At 47.1% G+C, this 12,500-nt stretch overlaps 1 long non-coding RNA gene across 1 annotated transcript in view; it reads left to right on the top strand.

Annotated features, from left to right (window-relative positions):
• Positions 1-12,500, top strand: part of LOC143037450 (uncharacterized) — a 133,207-nt gene that overhangs the window by 93,188 nt on the left and 27,519 nt on the right. The window lies entirely within an intron of this gene.

Genomic DNA, 12,500 nt, shown 5'->3' with positions numbered 1-12,500 from the left:
TAGCTCCCCAGACAAGCCCAACGACAAAATCCGCACCTACAAAAAATTCTTCCGTGTGTATGTGTGTGTAAGTATACCATTGTCTGGGATGTGTATAAATGTTCTACCTTTTTGTAAGCTTATATCTTTTGCAAATCAAGACTCACGCCGGTAATTTGTTTTGAATCCTTATGTGCAGTCCTTTATAATGTACGAGTGGTTGACCATGGTGATGGAGAAAGATAAAGACTAAGAAATGCATGCATGTGTGTGTGTGTGTGTGTGTGTGTGTCTGTCTGTCTGTCTTAGCGCGTCTACGCGCATGTGCAGACGCTCAGCAAGTGTAGGCGGGCATGGTGTGTTGGTGGTGCAGGTCGTGATGTAGTGATGGGGTCGCAGGTCGTGGGATGAAGGATAAAGAGTGACGTTCTTGTGTGATGCTGGTGTGATGATACCGCCATAAAGCCTCAGTGCACACGCTATTGTGATGAAGTCTGGATGACAATGAAAATAACGAAGGTGATGATGGTGAAGATGGTGGTGATGGTGACTCGTGATGATAGGTGATATTGATAACTTTGACAGTAATAATTGTTTTGGCATTAATGATGATGATGACAAAGTGATGGTTGCATTGATTTCAAGCTGGTGATGAGACTGTAATGATGGTCCCCTGGGTGGGAAAAGTGATGATACATGTCTGGTAACACTGCTGGGGTTGATTTTGCTACAGAACTCCAAGACCGCCCAGGCCTGCCTTGAGGTGCTGCTGTTCTGACCTCTGCACCACGCAGCACTTTAGCCTCTGTATTCTTCCTTTCCTACAACCGGTAGCATTGGTGCTTCTGCTCCTTCTCTGATGATGTGGTAGTCCGGTCTTGATGGTGGTGGATGTGGCGGCGGCGTAGTGGCAGCCACCATGTCTGGGGCGCGTCTGAGTTCGCCTGGGCTGTCGCCTTTAAGATTGCTAAAACCTCCTCCTCTCCCTCCCCTACTCCTCTTCCTCCTCCTCCTCCTCCTTCCTGCTGCTCCTGCTGCTGCTGCTGTTGCTCCTGCTCTTCCTCCTCCTCCTCCTCCTCCTCCATCTCCTTTTCCTCCACCACGACTACTTTCTCCTACTCCAACGACTCCTTACCTATTTTCTTCTCTTAGTCCACATCCTCCTCCACACCAATTCCTTCTTCCTCCAGGCTCTCCTTCCACTTCCTAACCCTCCCTTTAAATTCCTCCTCTTCTCCCACCATATTACCCCCTCCATCAGAATCATAACCTTTTCACCACTTACTCGCCCACATCACAGGCAGCACCAGTCTATCGGTGGTAAATCCACAGCTACGTACAACACCATCAAAAACCATGAGCACCACTAGTCCTCACAGGTCACCACCACCATCACCACCAGCAGCAGCGCATTGGCTGTGTGCGCAAGTGTAAGAAACCAATTCTCACCACCGCGTGGCCTTGCACCAGCAGCATTGCATCATTACTGACAGCCATCCATCCTCTTGTTGACTTATCACCACGAAACCCTTCTTCAGCACCACTGACGTTTTATCTATCACCATCTTGGCATTTTTTTCCCCACTTTACTAACGTCAACTTTGTCAGACCGCCGCAGCCCCTGGCAACAGTGTAGACCATTAGAACTAACACCATTACCACCAGCACCCGTACAGCAACCACATGCCTACACCCGTGTCTTCCATATTCTCTATTCTTCATCCTTGTCCCCGTTTTCTTTTCCTGGTTTCCACATTTTCTCGCCCACTTGCTCTCTTCTCTTCCTCTTCTCCCACCGCCTCCTTTCTTTCCTCTTTCTTCTCTCTTTATTAACCTTCGAGCTCCTATCACCCGTCTCCTTTACTGCAATCTATTTACTTCTTTTATTCTTTATATTGATCGTCATGTTTTGATCATCTCTTCCCTTCTTATGCCGTTCCTCTTTCTTTTCTGTCTATACTTATTTTCTTCCTCAGATATCTCCTACTCCTCCTCCCCACCGCCTTCGTCTTACGCTTGCCGCGCTACAAAGGAACACAAGGAAATCTTCAGCTGCTGCTGAGTAAACAGAGCAAAGACGGAGAGAGGGATAGAGTGCTTAGAGTTAAGGGAGAGGGAGTGAGGATGGGGAGGGAGGGGCACGTGGAGGCAGTGACAAAGTTAGAGAGCAAGTATTGGAGAGGGCAAAGTGAAGAGAAGAAAAGAATGAACAGAGAGGAAGATTCAGAGTAGCCCTGGAGAGAGGGTGGTGAGGTACAAGAAGAGGGAGGTAAAGGAATAGGTGAAGCAAAGGAGAAGATGGCGTGCGTGTGGGAGTTTGTGCCGAGGACAAGTTTAAGGTGAGTGGGGAAGGAAGAGGGGTCGAAGAGGAGGAGGGAGAGGATATTCAAGCATCCAGACGAAAATTATCAAACCTTCCTCACTCCCCCCCTCTCCCTCACTCCCTCTCTTTCTCTCTCCCTTCTTCCCCTCTCCCTCTCCCTCTCTCTCCCCTCTATCTTTGTACCCCACTCTTATTCATCTTTTATTTCTTTCCATTCTCCACTGGTTACCTTTGCTCACTCACTCCTCCTCCCCCAGCGCCATATCTTGTCCTTTTCATTTCCCTTGGCTTCCACAGTCATGCCCTTACTTCGCGACGTTTTTACTTCACCAAGGTCCTTCTTTCACTCGTCCTCATGTTTTGCCAGCTTCCCGTCCCCACCTCCACTCCTTCCCCTCACTTCTACCTTGCGTCTTCCCACGAACCTTCTCCTTTTCTCCCTCTTGCATTCCTTCCGCTTTTACTAGTTCCAGTTCACTTGGTCGTTGCCTGGGGTTACCCCCATACATTACCTATCCCTCACCACTTAGTTGCCCTTCCCATATTCCACCATTTACTGGTACTCAGTTCATTGCCCTTCTTTGCCCCACCTACCTCCACCATCACCTCCACTTCCCGTTGCTACAACCCACGATCCTACCTTCATCGACCGTTGCCCCTCCTCTTGCCCCTCCGTCCTCCCCCACCGCGTTGCCCCATCTCTTTCAACTGTAGCCCCTCCCTTGACCTGCTGTTGCCACTTCCAATTGCCCCTCCCTGTGAGGTATGTCATATGTCTCCTGTCAATGAAGACGTGCCTTCAGCAATTTCCTGTGTCTCTGCTCTGTATAACCTGTGTGTGTGTGTTGGGGTTTGGGGGGTTGGCGGTTGTGTGTGTGTGTGTGTGTGTGTTGGGGGTAGCTTGGCTCTGTTTTTCTTTCTTTTTTCCATCTAGGATGTCTGTTGCGAACGTTACTTGTCCTTTCTGGTTCTGTGGATAGTCTGCCTACGTGTCTTTTGTTCAATCTACAGTTGTCTTGCGAGTACTTACTTTTTTCTTGTTTGCCTTTGACCATTACCCTGCTGTCTTGCTAATCATATCTGTGCCTTTATTCTACCTCCAGCCTCCTCCTTTATCATGTCTGTGGCTGTGGCCTCAGCACCTGTTCGTGTCTGAGTCTTTGAAGGAGATTGTCCCCGGCTTGGTGTGCCTTTTCCAGGCATGGCGTTGTGTGCTGGCATAGAACGCTTGTGTCTTTAACATTAGAAAAGTATGTTTCATCTTTTGACATCCACATGCATGATGGTGCCCCTGTGTGTCGACAACACTTTCTTCATCTTTAATGTCTGCGTATGTCTTTGTTTCGTTCGCCTGTTTCACCTGCCGTTTTCGAGTGCGTCATGTGAACATCCTGATGTCTCCTATCAGGAGAAGCTGTCCTTCAAAAACTGCATCTAGTGCCGTGCTGTGTCTTTGTCTGTCGCTAATGACAGATAGGTTTTACGTACCCGAGTGCAATCGTCCTCCCAGTGTGTCATGTGAATATTGCTTTGGTGTCTGTGGCTACTACTGGCATTATCTGTGCCCCAGGATGCCATGTGCCTATGACTACGGCAAGTGTTGTGTCTGCAGTTTGTGTAAGGCCTGTAGGCTAAAGTGTGTCTGTGTCTGTGTCTGGTGCGGACGCTGATCAATAGGGCCGCTCTCGTCTTTGTTACCTACCATGTCTAGACTTGCTGCTCGCCTTCCCCATCCTCCCGCCTTCCCCATCCCCCTGCCTCCTTCCCCCCCCCCACATTCCCCTTTCTCTTCCTTTGCCTTCCTCTTCCTCAGTATAAGCACCATGGGTCATCTTCCATCTATCCTCTCCCTCTCCTTCTTCTTCCAACCCCCAACCCCCCCGTCTATACATCTCTCCCTTCCCTTACCGCAGTTTACGTCTTGTCCTGATTTTCTTTTCGTCGACTTTCTTTTCCCGTCTTTCCAGCTTTTCCTTTTTTCAGTCACGTTCCTCTTCCGCTTTCTCTTCCTGTCTCCTCCCCCTCCCCCTCCCCTTCCACTGACCCTCCGCCAAGGAGTGCTTTGGAGAGTGTAAAAGGGAGGAAGAAAGGAAAGGAAAGGAGAGGGGGAAAGTAATTGGAGATGGAAGAACAAGAGAGAGATGTCATAGGCGGGGAGGAAAATGAGCTTAAATAGGAGGAGGAAGAAGAGGAAGGACGGAGGGAAGAGACGTTCCTAGATAGTTAAATTAAGTTTGTATTGGGGGAGCTACCTTAGACAAGGAAAAGGAAGTAGAAGATTGTGCGGAAAAGGTGCTGTGAGGAAGAGGAAGCACAGGAAGGAACGAAGGGGAAGATGAGGTGGAAAATGCTCTTTGTTGTTTTAATAAAAAGGAGAAAGAAATGAAAGCCGAACACTAAGGAACTAAGAAGAACAAAGGACAAAGAAAAGGAGAATAGGCACAACGAGAAAGAATGAGAGAGAGAGAGAGAGGAAGGTAAGACGAAATGAAGTGTAAAGATTTGAGAATTGGAGGATGAGGAGAAGGAACGTCAGAAATGAAAACGAGATGAGCTGGATGACGTCATTCGTTGAATTTGAAGTCCCCCCCTTACCCCCCTTCCCTTCTACTGCGCTTCTCATCACGTCTTTCCCTGCCTAACCCTTCTCCCCAACCTCTCTCTCTCTCTCTCTCTCTCTCTCTCTCTCTCTCTCTCTCTCTCTCTCTCTCTCTCTCTCTCTCTCTCTCTCTCTCTCTCTCTCTCTCTCTCTCTCTCTCCTTCCCTCTCTCCTTCCCTCTCTCTTCCTCTCTCTTCCTCTCTCTCTCTCCCTCTCTCTCTCTCTCTCTCCCTCCCTCCCTCCCTCCCTCCCTTCCTCCTTTCCTCCTTCTCTCTCCCTCTCTCTCCCTCTCCCTCCCTCCCCTTTTCTTCTCTCTCTCTCCCTCCCTCTCTCTTCCTCTCCCTTCCTCCGCCTTTCTTTTCTCTCTCTCTTTCTCTCTCTCCCTCCCTCCCTCTCTCCATCTCTCCCTCCACCATCTCCCCTCTCTTCTCTTGTCTGCCTCTCTTTCTCTCCTCTCCTCTTTTTCTCTCTTCTGTCAATCAATCTATCTTTCCTTTCCCTTTCCCACCTCACTCTCTCATATCTTTCTCCCTCTCTCCCTCACTTTCCTCTCTCTCTCTCTCTCTCTCTCTCTCTCTCTCTCTCTCTCTCTCTCTCTCTCTCTCAACCCCCATCTTGCATTCCTTTTCTCTCTCAAGCCGTTGTCTCGATTTCCTTTATTTTCCTTCTTCATATTTTTCTTCCTCCACCTCCTCCTCCTCCTCCTCCTCCTCCTCCTCCAAAGTTGCCCTTCCATCCCTTCTATTTCCCTTCTCTTCCGTTCCACCACTTTCCTTCTCTTTCCTTTTCTTTCCTTTCCTTCCTTTCGTCTCCCTCCCGTAGCCTGCTCCTCTTCCCCCATCACCTACTCCTCTTCCTCCTCCTCCTCCCCCTCCTCCTCCTCCTCCTCCTCCTCCTCTTCTTCCTCCTCCTCCTCTTCCTCCTCCTCCTCCTCCTCCTCCTCCTCCTCCTCTCGCCTCTACCCAGTCTTCAACTTGTTCTTTCCCTTTCTCTTTCATCTTTTCTATATCTCATCATCACCAATTCTAGTGTCATCTCTTCCTCTCCTCAACTGTCCTCCTTCACTCTTTCAGATTTTACCATAACCTCTACACCCAAGTTATCTTCCTCCTCTACCATTATCCTCCTCCGTTATCCTTTTCTTCCTGCTCCTCCTCCTCCTCTTCCTCTTCCTCCTCCTTCCCCCTCCTCCAATTTCTCCTATTATTTCTTCTTTCATTCCCTCCTACTCCATCTCCTACGTCTCGTCTTTCTCCAATTCCTCCTATTCCCCTTTTCTTATTCCACCTCCTACTCCATTTCTCTCTAATTCTTCATATTTTCCTTCATTTCAGATTTCTCCTCTTCGTCCTTCTCTTCGTCCTCCTCCTTCGTCCTCCTCTTCGTCATACGCTTTTTTTCCAAACTCTTCATTCTCATCCTTGTACTTTTCGTTCTACTCTTCCTCCTCCTCCTCCTCCTCGTCCCTCTCTCGCCCCTACAACTCGTCCACATATTCCTTCGTTACCTTCTCTCCTATTCCATCTTCCCTCTCTCCTCCGCCTCTACACTAGTTTCTTTTCTCCTCCATCTTCTCTTCCTCTACCTCTTCCTCTTCCTTCTTCACCCCCACTTACTCACTATCCTCCTCTTCCTCATTGTCTCTCTCCTTCACCCTTCCTACTCATCTCCTACCCCTCCTTCCTCTTCCACCCTCTCTTATCCTACCACTTCATCTTCATCCTATCTCAGTTCCTCTCTTCCTCTCGAAGGACCTCCTCCACCTCCTCCTCCTCTTCCACGTCCTTCCCCATCGCATCCTCCAACGTCTCCCCATCAGCATTCCCTCCTTTTCCACTTCCTCCTCCTCCTCTTCTTCATTCTTCACCACTACCAATGCATCCTCCCACACCTTCTCCTCCGCTCACTCCACCTCCACCAACTCCTCTCCGTTCACTTCCACCTCTTTTACTCCACCTCTGCATACAATTTCAACTCTCACTCCCACTCCTCTTACTCCACCACATGGTCCTTTTCTTCCTCATCCACCCACTCCCACCTCGTCAACCCCTCCTACTCCACCTTCAGTTCTTCCTCCTCCTCCTCCTCCTCCTCCTCCTCCTCCTCCTCCTGCCTGTCTTTGTTGTCTAGCCATGGCGGCGGCGCGATAGTCCGGGTGTGTGTGTGTGAGGAAGGAGGAGGAGGAGGAAGAGGAGGGACGAGTAGTTGAGGGAGGGAGGGAGGGAGGGAGGGTTGGTGGGTGAACAGTGGAGGAGGAAGAATGGCAATGGATGCAGCAGGGGAAAAGAGGTGGAGGATAGTAGTGGTTGAGTGAGGGAGGAGTGGAGGAGGAGAAAAGGGGTGGAGGATAGTGATGGTTGAGGGAGGATAGGTGCTGTAGGAGAAGACAGGAACGATAATGCCCTGGGGAAGTGGAGGAGGAATAGTGGTGGAAATTGATGCGGGTGGAGATGGTAAAACTGGTGGTGACGGCGGTGGGTGTCGGGGATGGCTGAGGGGGGAAATGAACCGTGGTGGTGGGGAAGGAAAGTTGGAGGTTGGGTAAGTCACCACCTTCAATGTTGGGGAAGATTTTTTTTTAATGGTGGGAATGTGAGGGGAAGAAGATGAGAGATTCTTAGAAGGTGTAAATGGGATGTTGGGGGTCTCAGGAGAGTTTTAAAGGAGTGGAGAATGTTGAGAGGCAGGAAGCAGCGAATGAGATGAGGAGTTGGCAAGATGACGAGAAGTTTTGCAGGAAGCCGCTTAAATGTCGGAGATGGATTTTTTTTTTTTTTTTTTTTTTAAAGAAAGCAACTAGAGTGCTAAAAATAACCGACATAATATGGCAAGACTTGGGAAAAGTGTTGGAAAGGATGACGGAGAATACCGTGCAGGATGGGACGGAGACTAGAAGAAGGAGGGTTGTGATAGTGGGAAGTAGGAAGCAAAAGGTGACAGACCTGGAAGGGAAGTGGGCTCCCGAGGTGTCCATTTGGTCTGGGGATGGAGAAGTAAGAGGTGAATAGGTGTTGGCATTATGGCAAAAGGTGTGGATGGTTGTCGTGAACAAAGAAGTCGTTCAGGAAATGGAAAAGAAGACAATAACAAGAAAGCAGGAGGAGGAGTAGGAAATGGAAAAGGCGGAAGCGTAAATGTGTACTGGAAGCTCTTAGACACTTGTTTCTCGGAAGTGGTATCTGGCAACAATGAAAATTGCCCTGAATGGAACAAGAAAGTGATGTATTTACACATTTGTAAGCAAAAATGTTTACTTGCTTGCCACTCCAGCAATTTATCGAGAATCATATTTCGAAAACTATGCATTAATTCGACCATATGGTATATAGATACAAATGCATGTGTTAGGTGCAGGATACATCAAGCATACATGTACATCTTTAATGGAAGCGGACCATGTATCCGTTCATGCATATGGGTATATAGTAAAAGTAATTCTTATGTATCTATATATGCAAATATATCTGCTGGGTGTCCGCGTTTGCGCATATATATGTATGTTTGCATATTTGTGATTGAATACATGAATGAGTGATGTACTGTATGTATATGAGATGCTTTTTCTTTTACTCGTGTATGCAACCAACTGTTTCTACGTACATTTAATACAGGCATATTTACAAGCTTACTTGGGGTCACTTTAGTTATTTTTTAGAAGGAGCATGTCTCCCTCTGGTCTTGCCACGTGTCTGCGTGTTGGTCTGTTTCAATACGCATACCAATCTTGTGAATACATTCTTTAACATGATACAAATAACCACATGGGTTTAATCCACTTGGTTGATGGGTTTAAAATTTGTTTCGATGAAACCCTCTTCTACAGAGGGGGTGCCTTGGAGTTGACTGCTTTGTGGCATTGAGATTGAGCGGAAGAGCGCCATCAGGCAGGCAGGGAGACAGGCAGGTTGATTCCTTACCTACATTCCGTCAGAATCTACTTGGTTTCCTTCATGTGGCTTGCCTCCCACTTGCATCTTCCTTAATGACTATTGTTATGTTCACTCGCCTTCTATGCTTGTGCTACAGCCAGGACGTACATTGGTATTTATTTGCCGTACCAAAATCTCTACTTCCTCCCTATTACCTTGTTTACAATGTACTCGCATTATCTCGTTAACTTGTTCTGTCTGCCACCTCCTTTTATATCTACCTTTGAAGCCTTTGCTGTTATCATTATTGTTATCATCGATGTTGTCTTGTTTATCCTGTCCTCTCGATTTCTTTGACACATTCACAGCTACTCAGCAGAATTCTGCTCGTGTTCTCAGACCCTGAGCACCAGCAGCACCATTTCCCCGTGCACATCTCTGTACTCTCTTGTCACCTCGCCCATGTCATTCCGCCTTCATGCTCCTACAAGCACAGCAGCCCCTGTTCACACACTCTCAACTTCATACATTTGTGTTCTTATGACCCAGTACCCAGAGGACATGTCACCAATAAAGCGCTGGTTATCGAACTGCATTGAATGTACGACGATGAATGTACGTTACATGTAATTTGGCTAGAGACTCCTGAAAGTAAAAGAATGATTCACGTTATGGAGAAAGATTGGTAGTGTTGGAAAAAATTGTTTTTTTTTTTTTGGGGGGGGTGGTGGTGAGGAAATTGTTAGTGTTGGGAAAAAATATTGGTAGTGTAGGAAAAATATATTGGTAATGTTGGAAAAAGTTGATAATATTGGGGAAAAAGATGGTTGGTGTTGAGGGCAAATTGTAGTGTTAGGAAAATATTGGTGGCTTCGGAGAAATTTGGGTATTATTGGGGGGGGGGGATTTGTAGTATTGCAAAAAAAAAATTGTAGTTTTGAAAAAAAGATTGGTAGTGTTGGAAATACTTTGTTGGAAAAATATTGGTAGGGTTGGAAAAAAAAGATGGACTTGTCACTGGAAATGGAAATTGATAAAGGATTGCAGATAGCTGAAAAAACATGACCTTCATCGACCTACTAGGGTGTACTATGTAGGTGTTCTTTTGACAAATGTCAAACTTCTTCTTCCTCCACATTCAGATGTGGTATTGCATCTCAGCCTAAGATGGCTAAGGATCGATCGATACTAACCGGGATGTCTGCTCCGAAGGTGGATAGAAGCGTCTGTCTTGTACTACTGCAGGAAGATCTGTGTAGCCCAACAACCCCCCACAGTTTTGAGATGTCCACACCGGTTTCTTGTCAGTCTCTTACCCATCTTCATTATGATGTCATTGAGTTCTCAGTTGTCAACCTTTTCTAAACGTTAAAGAATGTTCTAGGAGTCAAGGAGTGGGTGGAAAAAAAAAAAAGAAATATTGAGGCATTGGCAAAGATTCGCCCCCGTCACCATTTTGGTCGAAAGTTTCGAACTCGAGACTAATTTGTTGTTGAGGACGTCTGTCTGCTTGCATGTTTGTCTGTCTGTCTGTCTATGACTCCGTCTGTGTCGTCGTTGCACTTGTCAGATTGCACATGTGTGCGCGCACCTGATGTGTCTTTCCTCCTCCTCCTCCTTTTCCTCTTCCTCTTCCTCTTCCTCCTCTTTCAAGGTTCGGCGCAAGCCTCGTCTATCTCGCGGGCGGCAGTGAGGTGGAGACGGCGGAGGTTTGTGAGCCCAGTCCAGTTTCCCGGCGAGCGCTCTCCTCTGGGTTACCGGTCTTGATAATATCAAATTGACTAATATCCTCGTTGCTATGTCGTCATCCTCGTCGTCATCACCATCATAACTGTCATCGTCCGAAGCACCACTGTAGCACCATTGACACCGCATGCCTACACCCAACATGACCACAACTGTTACCATAAACTTCATACTAAATCACAATGCAGACTTGACTATCAGCTTCACCAGCCTGATCCTTTTTACGCCAATTCTGTTGTCAACCACCTCCAAATGGACTCTAGTCTTGATTCCCTGTCTTGTAACAGCATTTCCGCCACCACCACCATTATCTACACTATCATCTTTACACACCCTCCCACAGTTATCACCACTATTTCGACAGGCACCAACTCCGTCACTCGCCATTACAACCAATACCGTCACAACCTACTAAGCTATGCATACTGTAGACACTTTTCACATCGTCATGAGCTACGCCATCGCCTCGACACGTCTCGTCGGCACGTCACTGTTGTAGCAGACCGCCACTGATATCGCAAAATCTATACCTAACTTCGTTATTTGTTGTTGTTGTTGTTGTCGAGGCTCCTCCTTTACTTTCTCTCTCATCACAAGATCTTGGTTCCCATCATCACGAAGATTATTAGCTCCGACGTGTTTTTTTTTCCCTTATTTTTATCGTTTTGATCAATCTTGAGCGTGCACACATGCGCGCGCGCACACACACACACACACACACACACACACTCACACACACACTCACACTCGACCAAGCAACCGCTACTGCAGTGGTCCAAGTTTGAATCTCGACCAGGTCTGAAATAATTTCAATATCGCTGCGCTGCGACCCTTTACTCCATGGATCGGTCATAATTGAGGTCTGAGCTCTCATCCGGGAGGGTAATAGCTATCGATTACGAGTCCAACACGTGATATAAGAACATGGTGAATAACACATACATACATGCCGCCCGCACATGCTCCCTACACACGCCATTCCACATACACGTCCACGCGCGCGCGCGCGCACACACACACACACACACACACACACACACACACACACACACAAACACACTGTACATGTATGTATAGACGTACTTGGGTACTTACGTAACCAGTTTTACAAAGATTATGCCACGTGTGATATAGACTACTTAGTTTTAAAACTTTAGTGCCACTATTACTGACTAGTCACGCCTTCTTTTATCGGAGACTAGTGTAGATAAATAAACAAACAGGTACAAAGAATGCTGCCCTCTTTGACTTCCGTTGACCACCTCAATACTCTGCCTATGGGCCTAAGATTGTTTCTAAGAATGGAAGTACTGTGACTTAGGCAATTCCGTTCTCACTCCGACAATAGGAATGGAAGTTTTTTTTTTTTTTTTTTTTTTAAACAAATCGAACTAAGTGGCTAGACGCACGTCAGTGCCAGTTAACATTACCTGGGTAAAGGGGTTACCACACTGGGCTATTTTTACTCCAGCTCCACGTCCAGAATTTTTTTCCGCCGTTAATTCACTTTTGGCAAACTATTTTGTTTTCTCAACAATTTACATGGAATGTCATTTGATATACTGGAGGAAAGTTATTTTCTTCCAGGATATCAGATTCCGTCCCAAAAGCTGCAAATCTACTCCAGCACTCGGAGGAAAATAGCCCACTATGCGACAACGCCGTAACGGAGTCTGTTGCCTTTTCCTAGGCCGGCCACACACGTGCAGTTCAAACTGACAGTTACAACTGTTCAGTTATAACTGTCAGTTGAAACTGTACGTGTGTGGGTATCTCAGTATCACTGAGGTACCCACACACGTGCAGTTTCAACTGACAGTTATAACTGAACAGTTGTAACTGTCAGTTTAAACTGCACGTGTGTGGCCGGCCCTAGACTGACTGGCCGGGCAGTCCCGTCTCTGTCCCTGAGGAACGCCACGGCTGGAACGATTTTTCCCACAAGTCCCTTACAGAGTGTATATTATGTTTTTGGAGTGCGTGT

This window comes from Oratosquilla oratoria, chromosome 22 (genome assembly GCF_046742065.1).
Source record: "Oratosquilla oratoria isolate Oo_2021 chromosome 22, ASM4674206v1, whole genome shotgun sequence".
NCBI classification, from domain to species: Eukaryota; Metazoa; Arthropoda; class Malacostraca; order Stomatopoda; family Squillidae; genus Oratosquilla; species Oratosquilla oratoria.
Note: the sequence above shows the minus strand (reverse complement) of the source record. Positions and strands in the feature narration are given on the sequence as shown.